The sequence below is a fragment of the Pinus tabuliformis genome, chromosome 6 (assembly GCF_031772625.1).
Source record: "Pinus tabuliformis cultivar Carrire ecotype Pingquan chromosome 6, CPIR1, whole genome shotgun sequence".
NCBI lineage: Eukaryota > Viridiplantae > Streptophyta > Pinopsida > Pinales > Pinaceae > Pinus > Pinus tabuliformis.
In genome coordinates, this window is record NC_142292.1 from 1984131253 (window position 1) to 1984148139 (window position 16887).

Here is a 16887-nt window from a genome sequence, read left to right on the forward strand (position 1 = left end):
AAGATCTATAGCTAACCCACCCAACAAGATTGAATGTGTCGTATACCAACTGCCTAGTGGAGGGTGGTCACGTTGCCACAAAGTGCCCAAGGCTGAGGGGCACGGGTGCCACACGAGGGCCAGGGGGACCATCGGGAGCCCCGCCTATAGCAAGAGCCGTAGTGGTAGGGTCGCAAGGCACATTTCCGGGTTGCAACCAACCAAAGTACTGCAAAGTTTGTAGGGGTATGAACACCCAACACTCTTATGACCGATATTGCATAAGTATTTGAATAAAAACTATTATGAGTTCTATGTGTCCAAAACCCACCACACTGACCAGTTTCAAGTGTTGGATGCACTAGTAGATTGACTAGACTGTTCGACCTTCAGATCAACTTGACTGCTCGTGGTGGGAGAGGAGGAGGAACAAGAGGAGGAAGGGCAGGGGATAGGGGACCCGTCTGCTATTACAACTGTGACTAGGAGGGACATGTCACATAGAATTTCCCTCTACCAAGGAGATCCTAGTGCTCATGGTGCAGGGTCAATTCCCACGTGACAGGGGATTATCTGGAGCTGATCGCAAGATGGGAGGAGCGGAATAGAAAACAGGGGATGAATCTAATCAATGCAGAACCCAAGGTTACAAAGGTAGTCCTATTGTCCAACATAAATATAGTTAACCATGGCGGAAAAAATACTGGGGCTGAATAGGGCACTCCAGACCAACCCAAAATCATCCTAGTAGCCTTGCTAAAGTGACCATATAACTCTGAGTAGCAAAAACAATACTACAAAGAAGAAACCAAATTGTTTGACAATCTGACTAAAGGCAAATGAACATCAAGAGAACAGAAAGAGTCTTGTAAGGACAAGCATTCAGATCTTCCAAAATCCACCAATTCTAGGCATATTGAGGAGTGGTTTAGGCTATTCCGCAGATTGTCAACGATGCGTAGATGCTAGGGAAACTACGGAAGAGCCTGGGGGCAGCTATGCCGGACGAAGGAACTGAAGGGTGGAAATATCTACCAACTTGCCTAAAAGGAACAATAGGAGAGTAAGGAGAAATAAAAAGAGAATAGGCAGGGAATTCAGAATTGATGCTCAAATTACCGGATTCCAGATTACAGAGACTATGTTAGACTTGGGTTCTAATGTCAACATCCTAGCAAGAAAGATGTGGGAGGAAATGGGGAAAACTCAAGTATTGTTCTCACCAATCCAGCTGCGAATGGCCAATCAATATTGTATACTTTTGCTTTGGATACTGGAGGGTATGGAGGTGGATGTAGGAGGGGTAAAAGCACTTGCGGATTTTGAAGTGATCAATATAATGGGGGACAAAGATCCTTACCTGACACTGCTAGGTATTGACTAGGCCTATGAAAATTATTCCATTATATATCTGAAGAAGGAGCTAATGATATTTGAAGTAGAGGGAGTAAGAGCCATCCGACCAATAGACCCATACCACGGGCTCAGATTCATAGAAACTATATATGACAAAGAAGATCTAGGGATATTAGACCAACTCTACAGGTTACCGAAGGGTAAGAGAGAAGATTACATAAGCCCAACAACTGAAGGACCGATTAGTTGGAGGAGTATCCAAAGCTCTGAGGTTGGTTCAAAAGTTGCATGGGATGCCTGGAAACAAGGTGGATATGAGGTTGATACCAGACGTTGTGCTATGGTGTGTCACATCAATTGGATTGGAACAAAGGTAAGATAATTTCCCATTTTCAATGGTATAGACTCACTGGGTTTATTCCTTAATAAAGTTGATGTAACCATAAGGGAGGAACATAGAATAGCATTGTTAGATGTTTCGCTGCAAGCGAACCCCGCATGATGGTGGGGGGTCAAAGCAACTATGTCTGGGACTGGGAAAGAATTAAGAGAGCCATGAAGGAAAGATTAAATTAGGCGAGAGAATACCCACATGGATTTGAAAAATATAGGGGGGGATATGATCCTCGAAAACATGTAGAAAAATGTAGAGACAGATGTGACTGAGAGGGGGTTCTGGAAGAGCTTTGGGTGCATGGGTTCATACACACATTGGGTACATTTCCTAAAGCCTGCTATATATAATAAGAAATAAGGAATCAAACGGGAGATTGGAATGACCTGACATAATAGTTTATTGGTAATTTCTCTTTTAGGGACAGTGATAGAAGGCTAACTAAGGCATTTCATGCTATCAAATGTGTCCTCCTTGCATCAGGCCAACTATGGGACAAATGCATATACCATGGAATCTTACAATCTTTCTATGAGTTTGGATATTACGAGGCGATGGCCTGTGGGAAGGTGGACAAAGAACTAGATGAGGACGACCTAGAAGGGTTATGACACCTAACATTCCATGAAACTGAAGGGGAGAGAGATATACAAGAGGGACCCATAATGGATGCTCCACACTTGCTCCTTGTGAAGTTGTGAAAGCACAAAATTGGCATGGAGGATAAACCTAAGCTGACATCAATAAGAGACTATTGCGATGAACAGACGGAAAAAGAAATATTCGATTTCCTAATGGAATACAAAGATATATTTCCCTCATTAGTTGTGGAGTTAAAGGGGATTAAGGGAGACATAGGAAAAATGAAAACTGTGCTGAAGCCTGATGCAAATCCATTGAAGCAAAAACCATACAAGTTGAACCCAAGGGTCAAATAGAAGGTAAAGAAAGAAATAGACAAGATGCTAGAGGCGAGACTTATTTTCCCAATGGACGAGGTAGAATGGGTTAGCTTGATAGTAATACAGAACAGAAAGGATGCCACACAGATAAGAGTCTATGTAGACTATTGTAGCCTTAATAATTCTTCTGTGCATGATCCATTGGGAGACATAGGAAAAATGAAAACTATGTTGAAGCCCGATGCAAATCCATTGAAGCACAAACCATACAAGTTGAACCCAAGGGTCAAATAGAAGGTAAAGAAAGAAATAGACAAGATGCTAGAGGCGAGACTTATTTTCCTAATGGACGAGGTAGAATGGGTTAGCTTGATAGTAATACAGAACAGAAAGGATAACACAAAGATAAGAGTCTGTGTAGACTATTGTAACCTTAATAATTCTTGTGTGCATGATCCATTCCCCACACCATTCAGTGAGGAGGTGCCAGACAATGTTGCGGGGAATGAGGGATAATCCTTCACAGATGGGTTCTTGGGCTACCATCAGGTCAGAATAACTGAAGAAGAAAAGAAGAAAAAAACCTTTACTACAGAGTCAGGGTCGTATGCCTACCACTTGTAGTATTCTCTAGAATTATAATTACAACATTCAGAGACTACATCCATAGGTTCTTGGAGGTATACATGGATGACTGAGCAATATACAACCTGCTGAAAAACACTCAAGCCTACTCAGGTTAATGTTTGATCGCTGCAGATAATTACAAATGTATTTGAATCTAAAGAAATGCATATTTGTAGTTCCATTTAGCACACTTCTGGGCCATATTGTGTGCAAGGACAGGGTATGCGTAGATCCTACCTAGGTAGAGAAAATTGTCAAGATGGACCCACCGACCAATGTTAAGTAGCTTAGATCGACATTAGGGCACACTAGATACTACTGAATATTCATCCGCAACTACGTTTCTATTAGTGAGCCAATGGAGAAGTTATTAAGGAAGGCAAAAGCATTCACATGGTTGAAGGAGTGTCAAGCCACACTAAACACATTGAAGGAGAGGCTGGTAAGTGCTCAAATTTTAGTCTATCCTAACTAGAATAAGAAATTCCATGTCCATATTGATGCATTCGGCATTTCTCTGGGAGCAGTATTGGCACAACTGAGAGAAGGAATCTTGGACCATCCAATCTATTTTTCCAACTAGAAGTTATCAACTGCAGAAAAGATTTACACCATGACCGAGAGGGAAGCACTAGCTATGGTCTACTCTCTTCAAAATTTTAGAAACTACTTACTTGGAGGCCCGTTTAGGTTCTTTACAGACCCCTTCACATTGAAATACCTGGTCAACAAGCCTCTATTTGAGGGGAGAATTTGCAGATGGTTTCTATTGTTTCAGGAATTTACTTTTGAAGTAATTGTCAAACTAGGCTGGTTGAACATTGGGTTTGATCACCTTTTAAGGTTAGAATCGGGAGAAAGTGGGGGGTCCTTGGATGACCAACTGCCCGAAACCAATTGATTCAGAGTGGAAGTAATACTGGATTATTTAGAAGAAATCGCAACCTTCCTAGCCATAGGGAAATGCCCATAGGAGTACACAGCTACACAAAGAAGATACATGGTCATGAGAGCAGTAAATTACTAGCTAATTGCAGGGAACCTATACAAACTGGGGTTAGATAAGGTGTTGTAGCAGTGTGTCCTCCACCACAAGTGACAAGACATCTTATGGGAATGCCACTTAGGAGTTGCCAGGGGCTACGTACGAGGGAAAGTCACTGCATGGAAAGTATTGCAGGCAGGGCTATGGTGGCCTATAGTCTATAAGGATACCAAAGAGTATGCTAAGGGATGTGATGTGTTCCAGAGATTTGGAAAACCATCACATCACGCCGATCTCCCACTACAGCCTGTACATGCCTTACATATATTTGAAAATTGGGTAGTTGATTTCATAGGTCCGATCAATCCTCTGGCGCGTCACACTCAGGCCAAATACATAATGACAATGATATAATATCTCACAAGATGGGTTGAGGCAACACTGGTGAAGGACTACAGAGCAGACACAACTTCAAGGATTATATTTGAAAATATCATCTCACGGTTCGGGTGCCCTAGGATTCTGATAACTGATCAAGGAAATCACTTCATCAACGAAACAATTGCTTCTCTGTTGCATAAATTCATGATACAAAATCACAAGAGAAGCCCATATCACCCACAGGCCAATGGAACTATAGAAGAATTCAACAAAATACTCGAAAAGGGATTAACTAGGGCGTGTTCGAAAAATAGGGATGATTGGGATGAAAGGGTTCCAACCATGCTATGGGCATACCACATAATAGTGAAGAGACTACACAAACATATGCCATTCCAATTGGTGTATGGATGAGAAGCCGTTGTGCCATCGGAGTTCACAATCCCAAGGATATTTATCACCCAGGCCACAAAAATGACAGAAGAAGCATCACTCGAAAAGCGATTGGAACTGGATGAAGCAAGGTTCCTAGCATATTTTCACTAGTCAATCGAGCAGAACAGACAGAAATCATGGCGTGATAGATACATCAAGAATAAAGCCTTTACCGTCAGGGGGAAAGTTTTATTATACAACAAGAAGTTCCAGAAGTTTCCGGGCAAGCTACAGATGCACTAGCTAGGGTCGTTCATAGTTGCAGAAATCAGAGAGCATTAGGGGAATTTTGAGGTCTAATATGGGCCTCCTAAGGAAATTATAAACTAATAGTGGAAATAATAAAATAAGATTATATTACATCATCAAATTTTAGAGGGAAAAAGGAAAAAAAATATTTTTTTCAACTTGTATTGTCAACTTATCTCCCTATGGGTTTACTCAAATTTCAAGTAGAAACACTTGTTGGATGAAAAATTTGATTCCTCATCCAAGGAGTACCCATGTTGCATACTTTCGATGGACCCTACTACACAAAAATTGATAAATACATGAAAAACGTGATTGCAATCACATTGTTTCATGTATTTCTCATTTTTCATGTAGCATGGTCCATAGAAAGTATGCAACAAGGGTACTCCATGGATGAGGAATTAAATTTTTCATCCAACGAGTACTCCCGCTCAAAATTTGAGTAAAATCTTAAGGAGATAAGTTGAAAATATGAGTTGAAAAAGTATTTTTATTATTTTATTATTTTTGTTTTTTTACTCCAAAAATGGTGAATCCTCCCCCATGGTTGACATCATCATTTTGAATCCTATTGGTTCTTATAAAGTTTATTTTGGTTGTACATTTTTCTTAGGGGGGCCATTTAAGACCTCAAAATTCCCCTAATGTCTGGAGCTATCAAGCTCATGCAACTGGATGGAGTACTGCTACCAGGTTGGGTGAATGGCGCATGCCTGAAACCCTTCCACACATCAAAGATTGGCACTCAAAATTGATTAGGTCTCTGAAAAGAGATCATAGGTAGGGTTAGGAAAAGTCAGTAGGAGTGAGTTAGTTGGTTTAGAATGAGTTTAGTTAGTTAGTTAGCCAGCTGTCAAATTATTTCAAAAAAAAAAATTGAGATGTCAAGTTAGTTGTGGATTCCATGTCACCACACCGCAACTGATTGCGGTCGGGGGTTTGGGGGGGGGGTAATTCACACGTTCTCGGAGTATTTTCCATAATAATTAGACAATAATATCACTATCAACCCAGATTTCCTTAAAATCTTTCCCATTATAGAAAAAAGTTAATTCCTAAACATCTGCCATTACGTTAGCATAATTACCCATAAACTCCACCTTGTCTTTTCTAGAAGTATGTCAGCCAAGTCAGGTCCATCTCAGCCGACGACGGATTAACACGTTAGAATTTGCATAGGAAACATTGCCATAGTAATTAGTTAGCAAGTCTCATTAGAAACGTCATGTCGATCTGGTCTACTTATTTTTCATGGATATGCCGAAGCTCTCATAGTTTGAAGCTAAGGTGATAGAGTCACTCAATTCATAGTCAAGTTCTTAATGCTTCCACCCAAGAATTCTTTATCATCCATTGGTAATTTCAATCTACCAACGATGCTCTAGTATGAAAAAACCAATTCTTTCTATTCCTGAAGTTGGGTTGGATGATAGGATTTCAATTATAGAGTCGTTCTATGGAAAATACGATAAGGCCAATCTCGTTGAAAATGATTTATCGAATTATTTTCAATTCCCATCCCTGAAGTGGGAAGTATATACAGAGATGACCACAAAGGAGGATGAGACAACAACAGTCAAGGACAAGGTCGCATACAGGGGAATTCAACGATCCCCACTGTTGAATTTTAGGAGTTTAGGTCTGTATTTGGCACGAATCCTACAGCAATGCAGTGCACTAAAATTTTGATCAGTAGGATGCATGGAAGGTCGCTCTGGCTAGATAAGGAGTACCTTATTCATGCGGTCGATATTTAGAGGCTCACAGTTCTATCAACAATGGGGGATGAAGTTTCGATGAAATTCTAGACGAACTCAAAAAGAGAAAAGAAGGAAGGAGGCACTGACTACTATGTCAGGTACAACACAAAGAGAGGAGAGAAGGGAGAGAAAATCGATGTCATCAACAAGGAAAATATTAAGTTTTCCTACTACATCATTGCAGGGAAGTTGATGCACCTTTTTTCAAGGAATGAGTGCACGGTGGACACAATATCAATTGCGGAGCATTGTGCATAGGGTACCCAACTAAACTAGTGCACATTTTTTCTCAATGAGTTGTTTGAGGCTTGTGAAAATGTTTATAAGAGGAGCACCAACTTCATTTATGGTTATCTAGTAATGACTCTAGTGATGTGGAAGTGGTTCCCTCCAGAGGGCAGGGCACCAATTTTAGAAGACTAGCCCCTAGCTCTCCGGTATACACCATGGAGGACGTCGGGAGACCCAAGCAGCAAGGAAATCAGTGAAGCTTACTTTCGAGGATGGTATGTTAATATGATTGAGGTGATAAGGGCCACTAAAAGAATCCGTAGGTCACTGCCAGATGATTATTCCGAATCAATTTGGTTTTGGGATACTCATGGGAATACCTTCATGAGGCTGTACTGCATTCATCTGCCCACCTTTTAGATGCGGGCCTTGAAATTTATGCTTTCAGATAAAGCGTTCCATGCAGAGGTCGGGCCATGGCCATGGGTCACATGTGAGATTATATAAGGAAAGTACCTATAATTATTTGGTGGGATGGTACCACCATCGTTACCAGGAGAAATAATTATGGACACCAGGAAATGGCTGGCGGAGCACGAGTTGCAACCGATTTTCACTCAAATGAAGAAACAAATGAGCTTGCTCAAGAAAACCGTTGCAAGCTTAACCAACTCATCAGGTTTAGTTCCTTAATTTTTTGAATTGCAAGGTTTTACACAACAGAACCCTCTGGTGACCACACCCCTTGTTGTTTCCATACCACATGTAGGACCTCATTCGCAGTCCAAGCCGACCCATTCCTAAACCAAGCAAAACAAAAAGTACCAAGCCTCCAACTGCAACCAAGAAGCAAAAGGTATACCCTGTAGTGCATATAGTCAACCTCACCATCGAGGGACCCCAGACTGTCACGGCCTCCCCAATCATAGAAGAACTCCCACCCTCCACCTCCACCATTTCGCCAAATTCATGCAACCCATCACCACATACAACATCCACTTCCACAACCCTATCAGATACCATTCCCTCTGGGATACGACTAGGAATAAAAGATATGGAGGTGGACATCGTCATTCAGTATGCCATGATCGTCCCCAGTGGAGAAACAATAACCACCTCCATGATATCCCTGCTATTAGAGTCAAGGCCACTATTGAGCGCAATTCCCACTGTCTCCCAACCACTGGGTACAACTATTGAGTCCTTTGTGGCCTCCTTTTCTTCATTAGAGAACTTTTGAGGTCTAAAATGGGCCTCCTAAGAAAAATGTGAAACAAAATAAATTTTATAAGAGCCAATAGGATTCAATATTATGAAGTCAACCATAGGGGATGATTCACCATTATTGGGGTAAAAAATTAAAAAGATTAAAAAATAATAAAATAATAAAACTATTTGTTAAATAGGGAGTCCATACAGGTGAAGATGGTTTTAGATAGAGGAGGAATGACCTGTTGAAGAGTTTTGTGAACCCACAAAGAATTTATTTACTAATATGTATATTTTTATTTTTATTATTATTATTATTATTTATTTATTTATTTTTTTATGTATTTTTTTTTTTTAATTAATTGTTTTGAACAACGATTTATTTACTTTATTAATGAGTTTAAATTAATTAATTAATTAATTATTTGTTATACTTAATTATTTATTTATTGTAATTATTGAATTTTTTTATTTATTATAATTTCTTTATTCTATTTTAATTTTCTTTAACATATATAAGTTTTAATTTAATTTATTTGTTTGTTTATTTAATTATCTTTTTATTATGATTATTAAATTATTATTAATTTTTATAGCTTTTAATAATTTTTTTTTTAATAATTTTTTTTAACTTTTTATTTTTTTTAAACTTTTAATTTTAGTTTAATTATATATTGTGAAAAATGTATGTATATATGATTTAATTTTTTCAACTTATCTCCCTAACGTTTTACTCAAATTTTGAGGGAGAGTACTCTTTGAATGCAAAATTTAATTCCTCATCCAAGGAGTACCCATGTTGCATACTTTTGATGGTCCCTGCTACACAAAAAATTAGAAATACATGAAAAAACGTGATTGCAATCATGTTTTTCACGTATTTCTCATTTTTCATTTAGTAGGGTCCATCGAAAGTATGAAACATGGGTACTTCTTGGTTGAGGAATCAAATTATGCATCCAACGAGTATTCCCACTCGAAATTTGAGTAAACCCATAGGGAGATAAGTTGAAAATACGAGTTGAAAAAGTAGTTTTTTCTTTTTCCCCTATAAAATTTGATTATGTTATCTAATCTTATTTTATTATTTCCACTATTATTTTATAATTTCCTTAGGATTCCCATTTTAGACCTCAAAATTCCCTTAATGTAAATTTCCCTATTGTTCCAAATCCAGTTTTTATACCAACAACGACCCAATTTGCAGAACTCTCGCAATAAGCCACCTCGCCCCAAGGCCATTCTGATAAGTTTGTTGCTAGTGGGAAACCTTTGTAGAGTCTGTTCCTACATCCATCCACTATTCAACAAGACACTACAAAAAAACCATGTGATTAACATCCCTTTTTGCTTTTTTTTTGCATCTAGAGACCATTTTTGGTGCTATTTGCATCCATTTACCAAATATGGTGCAATATTTGAAGCAAAATTTGTAGCCGTTTTTACACCAAGCCTTGCACCAATTTTATCACTAGGTGTTGCACCAGGCCTTGCATGAGGTTTTGCACCAAATTTTTCACCAAGTCTTGCACCATCCATTACACTAGGTTTTGCTCCAGGTTTTGCGTCAAGTTTGGCACCTAATTTTTGTTTCGACTACTTTTGGATCCTCTTTTGCATCCACTTTTGGTTCCCACAAATGCATCATTTTTTGCATCCTCATTTGCATCATTTTTTACATCCATTTTTGCATCCCCTTTTGCACTAAGTTCTGTGTCAAGGTTTGTGTCTAGTTTTGAATCTACTTTTGTTGCATCAAATTTTGCATCTTGTTTTGCATCCATATTTGCATCCATTATTGTGTCGACTATTTCATCCACTTTTGTTGTGCCACAATTTGCACCTAGTTTGGAACCTACCTTTGAACCCACTTTTTCTTCTAATTTTGCATCCACGTTTGCATCCTCATTTGCATCTATGTTTGCATCCCTTTTTTTAATCCACTTTTGTGTCAAGTTTTGCATCGGGTTTTAAGTCTCATTTTGCATTACTTTTGCATCAACTTATATTGCATCCACTTTTTCATCCAATGTTGCACCCATGTTTACATCTACTTTTGTATCCCTTTTTGCATTTTTTTTGCACCAAAGTTTGCTTCTTTTTTTGCATCTATCATTGCATCCACTTTTGTTCTACCATAATTTGTGCCATGTTTTGGACCTACTCTTGAAGCCATGTTTTCTTCTACTTTTGCATCGATGTTTGCATCAAATATTACCTCTTTTTGCATCCAATTTTGTGTCGGGTTTATGCATGGGGTTTTGTATGCTCTTTTTCATCTACTTTTGTTGCATTCATTTTTGCATCCAATTTGTTGTCCACTGTTTCACGCACATTTGTGTCCACTTTTTCATCCCTTCTTGCATCTTGTTTTTCATTCGAGTTTTCATCTTTGTTTCTTTTGTTGTATCCACTTTTGCATCCATATTTGTTGAGCCACAATTTCTTCCATGTTTTGAATATATCATTTCACCCACATTTTCTTCCACTTTTTCATCCACATTTGAATCCTCTTTTCTGTCCAATTTTTCATCGAATATTGTGTATGTTTTTGTGTCCCCTATTGTAGCATTTTTTGTTTTTGATAAGTTAGAATAAATTAGACAAAAAATGAAAATATATTTATAAAATGTTAATATAGAATATGGACAAAAAGAATATTGAATAAAAAATGTTAGGAAAATATTTTTATAAATATGTCCATATCAAAGAAAATGTTAGGGTAGATGCCCTAAAAAATGAAGGCAAAATAAAATGCTAGGTTAGACAGGAAAGAAAAAGAAATAAACTCTGAAAGTGTTGCAAATTTAATGCCACTACTTTGTTCTAAATTCAGTTTGAAAAATAACAGTTGTGTGCAATTTGTTTAGACGCCACATTATTTTATTATTTTTCAATTATACAGTTGCATAATAATTGGATTTGTTTTAAATTAATTCTCATAGGTAGAAAATAAATTGGCTCAATAGTTTAATCTGAGCCAATGGAAGAAATAAGGTATAGAGATAGATTGTTTATAAAAAGAAAATATTGGGTTGCTAGTTCAAATGCACTCTGGAAGGATAAGTAAAGATGTTAGGAATAGAAGGGAAGGTATAAATGTGAAAGTTTGAATGGTTATTTCCTAAATATCCATATTGCATCGCATCATTCATAAGTGAATAAACCATTGGAAAGAAGAAAGTGCGATGTGTGATATGCGATATTGCTGTCAACCGTTGGATGACTGCTCATTCCTGACCGTAGGATCATATCGCATCACATCATTCATAACTGCATGAACCATTGGGCTGAGGAAAGTGCGATGTGCGATATGCTATCATTTCATTCATTAAATCACCCAGACCCACAGTCGCCGCGTCCACCTATCATATCGTGACCTTGCCACTCATTCCCCACTCATACATGTTAAACTCCCTCCACCTCACCTCTCATCCTGCACACTCCTCTGCAATCGCAAGCCCCACACTCCCTTTCGGCCCTCATTCATCATCCGATGTTTATTGGCGCGGGGGGGTGGGGGGGGGGGGTGGTGAAATAGGCAGTCTTTAATACCGCCCATATAAACCACGAAAGTCCCTTTTAGTCTTTTGGGACTAAAAATATTGAAACCACAAACCACTCCGTCTTACCCCTGAACGCGGTATATTTCGTAGCCGTTACCGCCACCCCATGTCACCTCCATTTACGTTCAAAACGCTGCCAAAACTCTTTCCTCAGGCATCCCTGTGTAAACAAAGCCATCAATTTCCTTTCCTACCAAGCCTGTGTTTTCTTAATTATTGTTGTATTTTGCAGGTAATCAGCCAAAGACCAGAGCTTAGATAAATAGTTTTGATACTAGTCGCAGAACCTGTTTACTCCAAGACTCGACAAGAAACCTATTGAAAAGCTTATATTTAAAAGAAGAACATTACACACAGATATGAGAGTAAAACATTCACACAAAGTCTTGACTGTTAAAACAGAGGAACCAGACAGAGTATAAAGCATTATAGAAACAGATGAAACTATCGACATCTGAGTATCCAATGGCCAAAGAAATCGAGGATTATGTCAAGAAGTTAACAGAGGTGGGAACCCATGAAGCTTTAGTAGCCAATATCAAAGGATCAACAACATCAACTCTCATAATAAAAACACTCAGGGATTCTTTCTTCATCCTGGATGAAATCAAGCATATATTCTTGGTAAAGCTCACTTTTACCAAATACACTGAGATGGATGAAATCTATAGGAGGGTAACAAGGATTTCTATCCCAGATAAGAAACGCTAGGAATAATTAATAGATTTACTAGATTGAGGATAATGGAACATCATTCAGTTTTTGTGGGAACAATCAGCTAGCTCCAACCGTCTTTCAACTTTTTCAGCATTAGTCATCAAACAACGTAGCACCAAAGCAGTGCCAGATCATTAGACAATTTTATTTTTGATTGTGTAAATAATCTATTTTTGTAAAAGCAGTTTAGGATATTTTTCGTCCTATTGTTGTATAAATAACTCTCTTCATGAGTTATTAAGGGTTGCACCCTTGAAGAAGCATTTCTAGACATCTGATGTAATTAATCTTTCTGGATCATTAATACGAAGAAAAGGATTTTGAATTTTGTTTTGTGCAGTTTGTGTTTCCTGTAAGTGTTTCCAATGTCATTCGTTATGTTTTTCTTCATATACTTGTGTCTTGCAGAGATAACTAGGTAGGAGTAATTGTATCTCAATCTATCCCTATAAGCTTTCTGAAGTGATAATCTATAAAGAGAATGAATTAATGGACTATTTGTTTAATTAATTCCCTCAAAATCAATAAATCATCAACATCTTTTGTAAGCACATGTGTATTTTCTCAAACCTATGAACATAGTTTAAAGGTTTTCATACTTATGATTATCTAGCTTTCTATTTGAAAACTATGGCAATCATATTACTTTTCTGTTTCTGCTCATCATCTTAAAAGCTATTTCACCGTGTAAATATTTACAGCAACCCTTTGCTGAGATATTGATATTATTCAAGAGGTTAGGCACATCAGTTCTATATCTGTTTCATCCATTGGTCTCCCAAATTAAAACAAAACCCACAAAACATTTATCTTAGATGCTCTAGCATAATAGCTGACCATTATTATCTCAGAGGTACAACATCAAACTCGCGTCGTTACCGGGGACTCGAATTTCATTAAGTTTTCCTGGGGCGACGATATGTATTATATTCCTTTAAGGTGATTAAAGGTCTAGAAAGGTTAAAATCCTTCACCTGGTGACTCTACTCTCCCAAACTGGCACCTTTTAAGCACACCAAATCTTGTTTAGAGGGTAACTTAGTTGATCCTCTATCAGACACATAAAAAATTCTGAGAAAAGCCAGTTCTAAAAGGGGACATCAACCATTATCTTCTTCCTCTTTAGTCTTGCAGTCTGAAGATTTACCATCATTTGATCCTTATAGTAATATTCCATCCAATCCAGATTACTCCCATCTATCACCTAGGGTCGCTGAATACTTAAACAGGGGCGTTGATTTTAAATCATAATTCCTCATTCATTAATTTGAAACTCATCCAGAACCCTCACTACCACCAGGATCACCTAAAACTGAGTCTGACTTGGGTGTTAATTTACCAGAATACAAACCAACAAATTTCATATCCCCTACCACTTATTCATTTCGTCCCATTTTTGGACAACCTGAAGCTTTAATTCTAAACAACCTGAAGAGACCTTCTCTATGTATTCAAATCCACTCTTTGAAACAAAGGAGGTAGTCAGGAGTATAAGTCCAACTCCGCTCCTATATCTGATAATTTAAGGCTCTCAGCAGCCAGATCTAGCAATTTTCCACAAATATTTAAAATAAATTTTGAAATTTTTGGAGAGGTACTAGTCCAAAAACACAGGTCCAAAAGTTAGTCCTTAAGACTCCTTTGAAATCATTCAGGAGATCCCCTCCTTCTTCACCTCCAACTAGTTCTTCACCCCTTCAATCACCTTCTTCCACCCCTTCTTCATCTTCTTCAACTTCTTCGTCCACACAAACACCTCGTACACCACCTCCTACTATGGATTTCCAACCTATTGTGTAGGCTAGATATGCAGCTTTAATCTTACCTCCTAATCTCGATGCACTCCCAGTTGGATACTTGAAATACCTTCCCAGGTATAATGGAGAAACCAATCCTTCTACTGAAGACCATCTTCAAGCATTTTTAGACTTTGCAAAGAACATGAATATTGAGAAAGAAAATGTTTACATGAGTTTGTTTGTTCAATCACTTGAAGGAAATGTATGAATTTTGTTTAGGCAGTTACCTGCAAACTCCATTAGAAATTGGGAAGAACTTGAAAATATATCTAAAAACTAGTGGGCTGTGAAAAATGACCCTCTTTACTTTCTCATTGAGTTTGATGAACTTAAAAGAAATTTTAGTGAACTTGTATCAGACTTTATCAAAAGATTCAATAAGCTTTATCATAAAATGCCCCTTGATTGTAAATCCCTTGTAGCAGCAACAAAGTCTAGATTTTCTAAAGCCTTTGATAATGATTTTATTGTTATGCTGAGAGAGAGAACTTCAAGAACTCTTGAAGATATGAAAACAAATGATATTGAGGTAGAAGCAAACAAGGCTGCTTCAACTTCTTTGAAAGCTAAAGAGGAAAAGCCCCAAAGAAAACTCAAATCGACACCAGAGGCTTCTAGTTCCTCTAAGACTAAATCTAAAGATTCCAAAATATATAAAATAACTTATCTTCTTAGAAATATATATAATATAATTCCAAGATTGAGACTCAACCTAGGACAACTCAACAAATAGTTTCTAGACCCCAAAATCAAAATCAAGGTCAGTATCAAAGAAATCCACAATTACGAATTCTTCAGAGACCTAGTAATGATCAGAAGATTCCCACTCCTTTGTTGATAGATGATCAACAACCTGATGATAATACTATGACCATCACTGAAGATATAAATAATATGGATACTTCCTCTGATAAAACAGTTATTATTCCTCTTACACAACAAAATTAGGTCCAAGAAGATCAAGAATCTTCACAGGTTTCTAAATACCATGCGTACTCTAATTTTTTAATTGCAGAGTTGAACAAAAGATATGACCTTAGGCCTAGGCCTGACCCTGGAATACCTCCTAAGGAACCTCGTGCCAAAATTGCTCAAACTCAAACAAATTTTATTCAACCATTAGAACAACCAATTAATATTCCTCAAAATGACAAAAATACATTGACTACATTTAATGTTGAAAAAGAGTTAGAAAGAGTTAAAATCCCAATTCCTCTTTCAGAACTTTCTAAAAACCCTGGGTATAAAAATCAGGTCTCCAAATGGATACAAAATACCTCGGTTGATGCTGAAGGTGATATCATCAGTCTGCAAGATGAAAAACCAGCAGTTGTTTTTGGCCCTAGCTCAGATATGATAGATGAAATAGTGCCTCCTTTCTATGTAACTCTTAAGACAAATGATTCCATTTGTATAATTATATGCTTGATTATGGATAATCACATAATCTCATGCCAAAAACTATCATGGATCATTTGAAACTTGATATAACTAGATCCTATCATGACTTGTACACCTTTGATTCTAAAAGGGTGCCTTGCTTAGGATTGATTAAGGATTTAGTAGTCACCCTTGCCAAAATTCCAGTGAAAAGTGTAGTACTTGATATATTTGTCATAGATATCCCTCCCAAATTTGGAATGCTCATTTCTAGGTGTTGTTGTGCCAAATTAGGGGGAACTCTTCAGATGGATATGTCTTATGCTACTATTCTAGTTTATGGGGGAGAAAAATTAAGGTTATATAGAGAGGCAAGATTTGTGCACATTGTTTGCAAAACAAACCAGCCAAGGAATCATCCCATTTATGCAATTGACCAAGATTTTGGTTGTTTTCAATTCTCTTCAAACCAAATGCATGAAACTAAAGTTAAAATTGAAAGTCTAGTACCAAATCAAACTGATGTATGGAAGCTATTCTTTGATGGCTCTTGTACAAAAGATGGATCGGGAGCTGGATTAGTTTTAATATCACTAGAAAAAGAAAACATTACCCAATTATGTAAGCTCGACTTCGAAGTTACAAACAATGTCGCTGAATATGAAGCTTTCCTTTTAGGATTGCAATTAGCCAAAAGCTTAAAGGTTCAAAATTTAAGTGTTTTTACTAATTCAGAACTTATTGTCAAACAAGTCAGAAATATTTTCCAGACTAAACAACCTAGACTTAGGTCTTACCGAAATGAAGTATGGGATTCAGTTGAAAACTTCTTTGATGCTTTTAATTTGACTTATATTCCAAGAGATTAGAATATTCATGCAGATGCCTTAGCTATTTCTGCTAGTTCCTTTAAA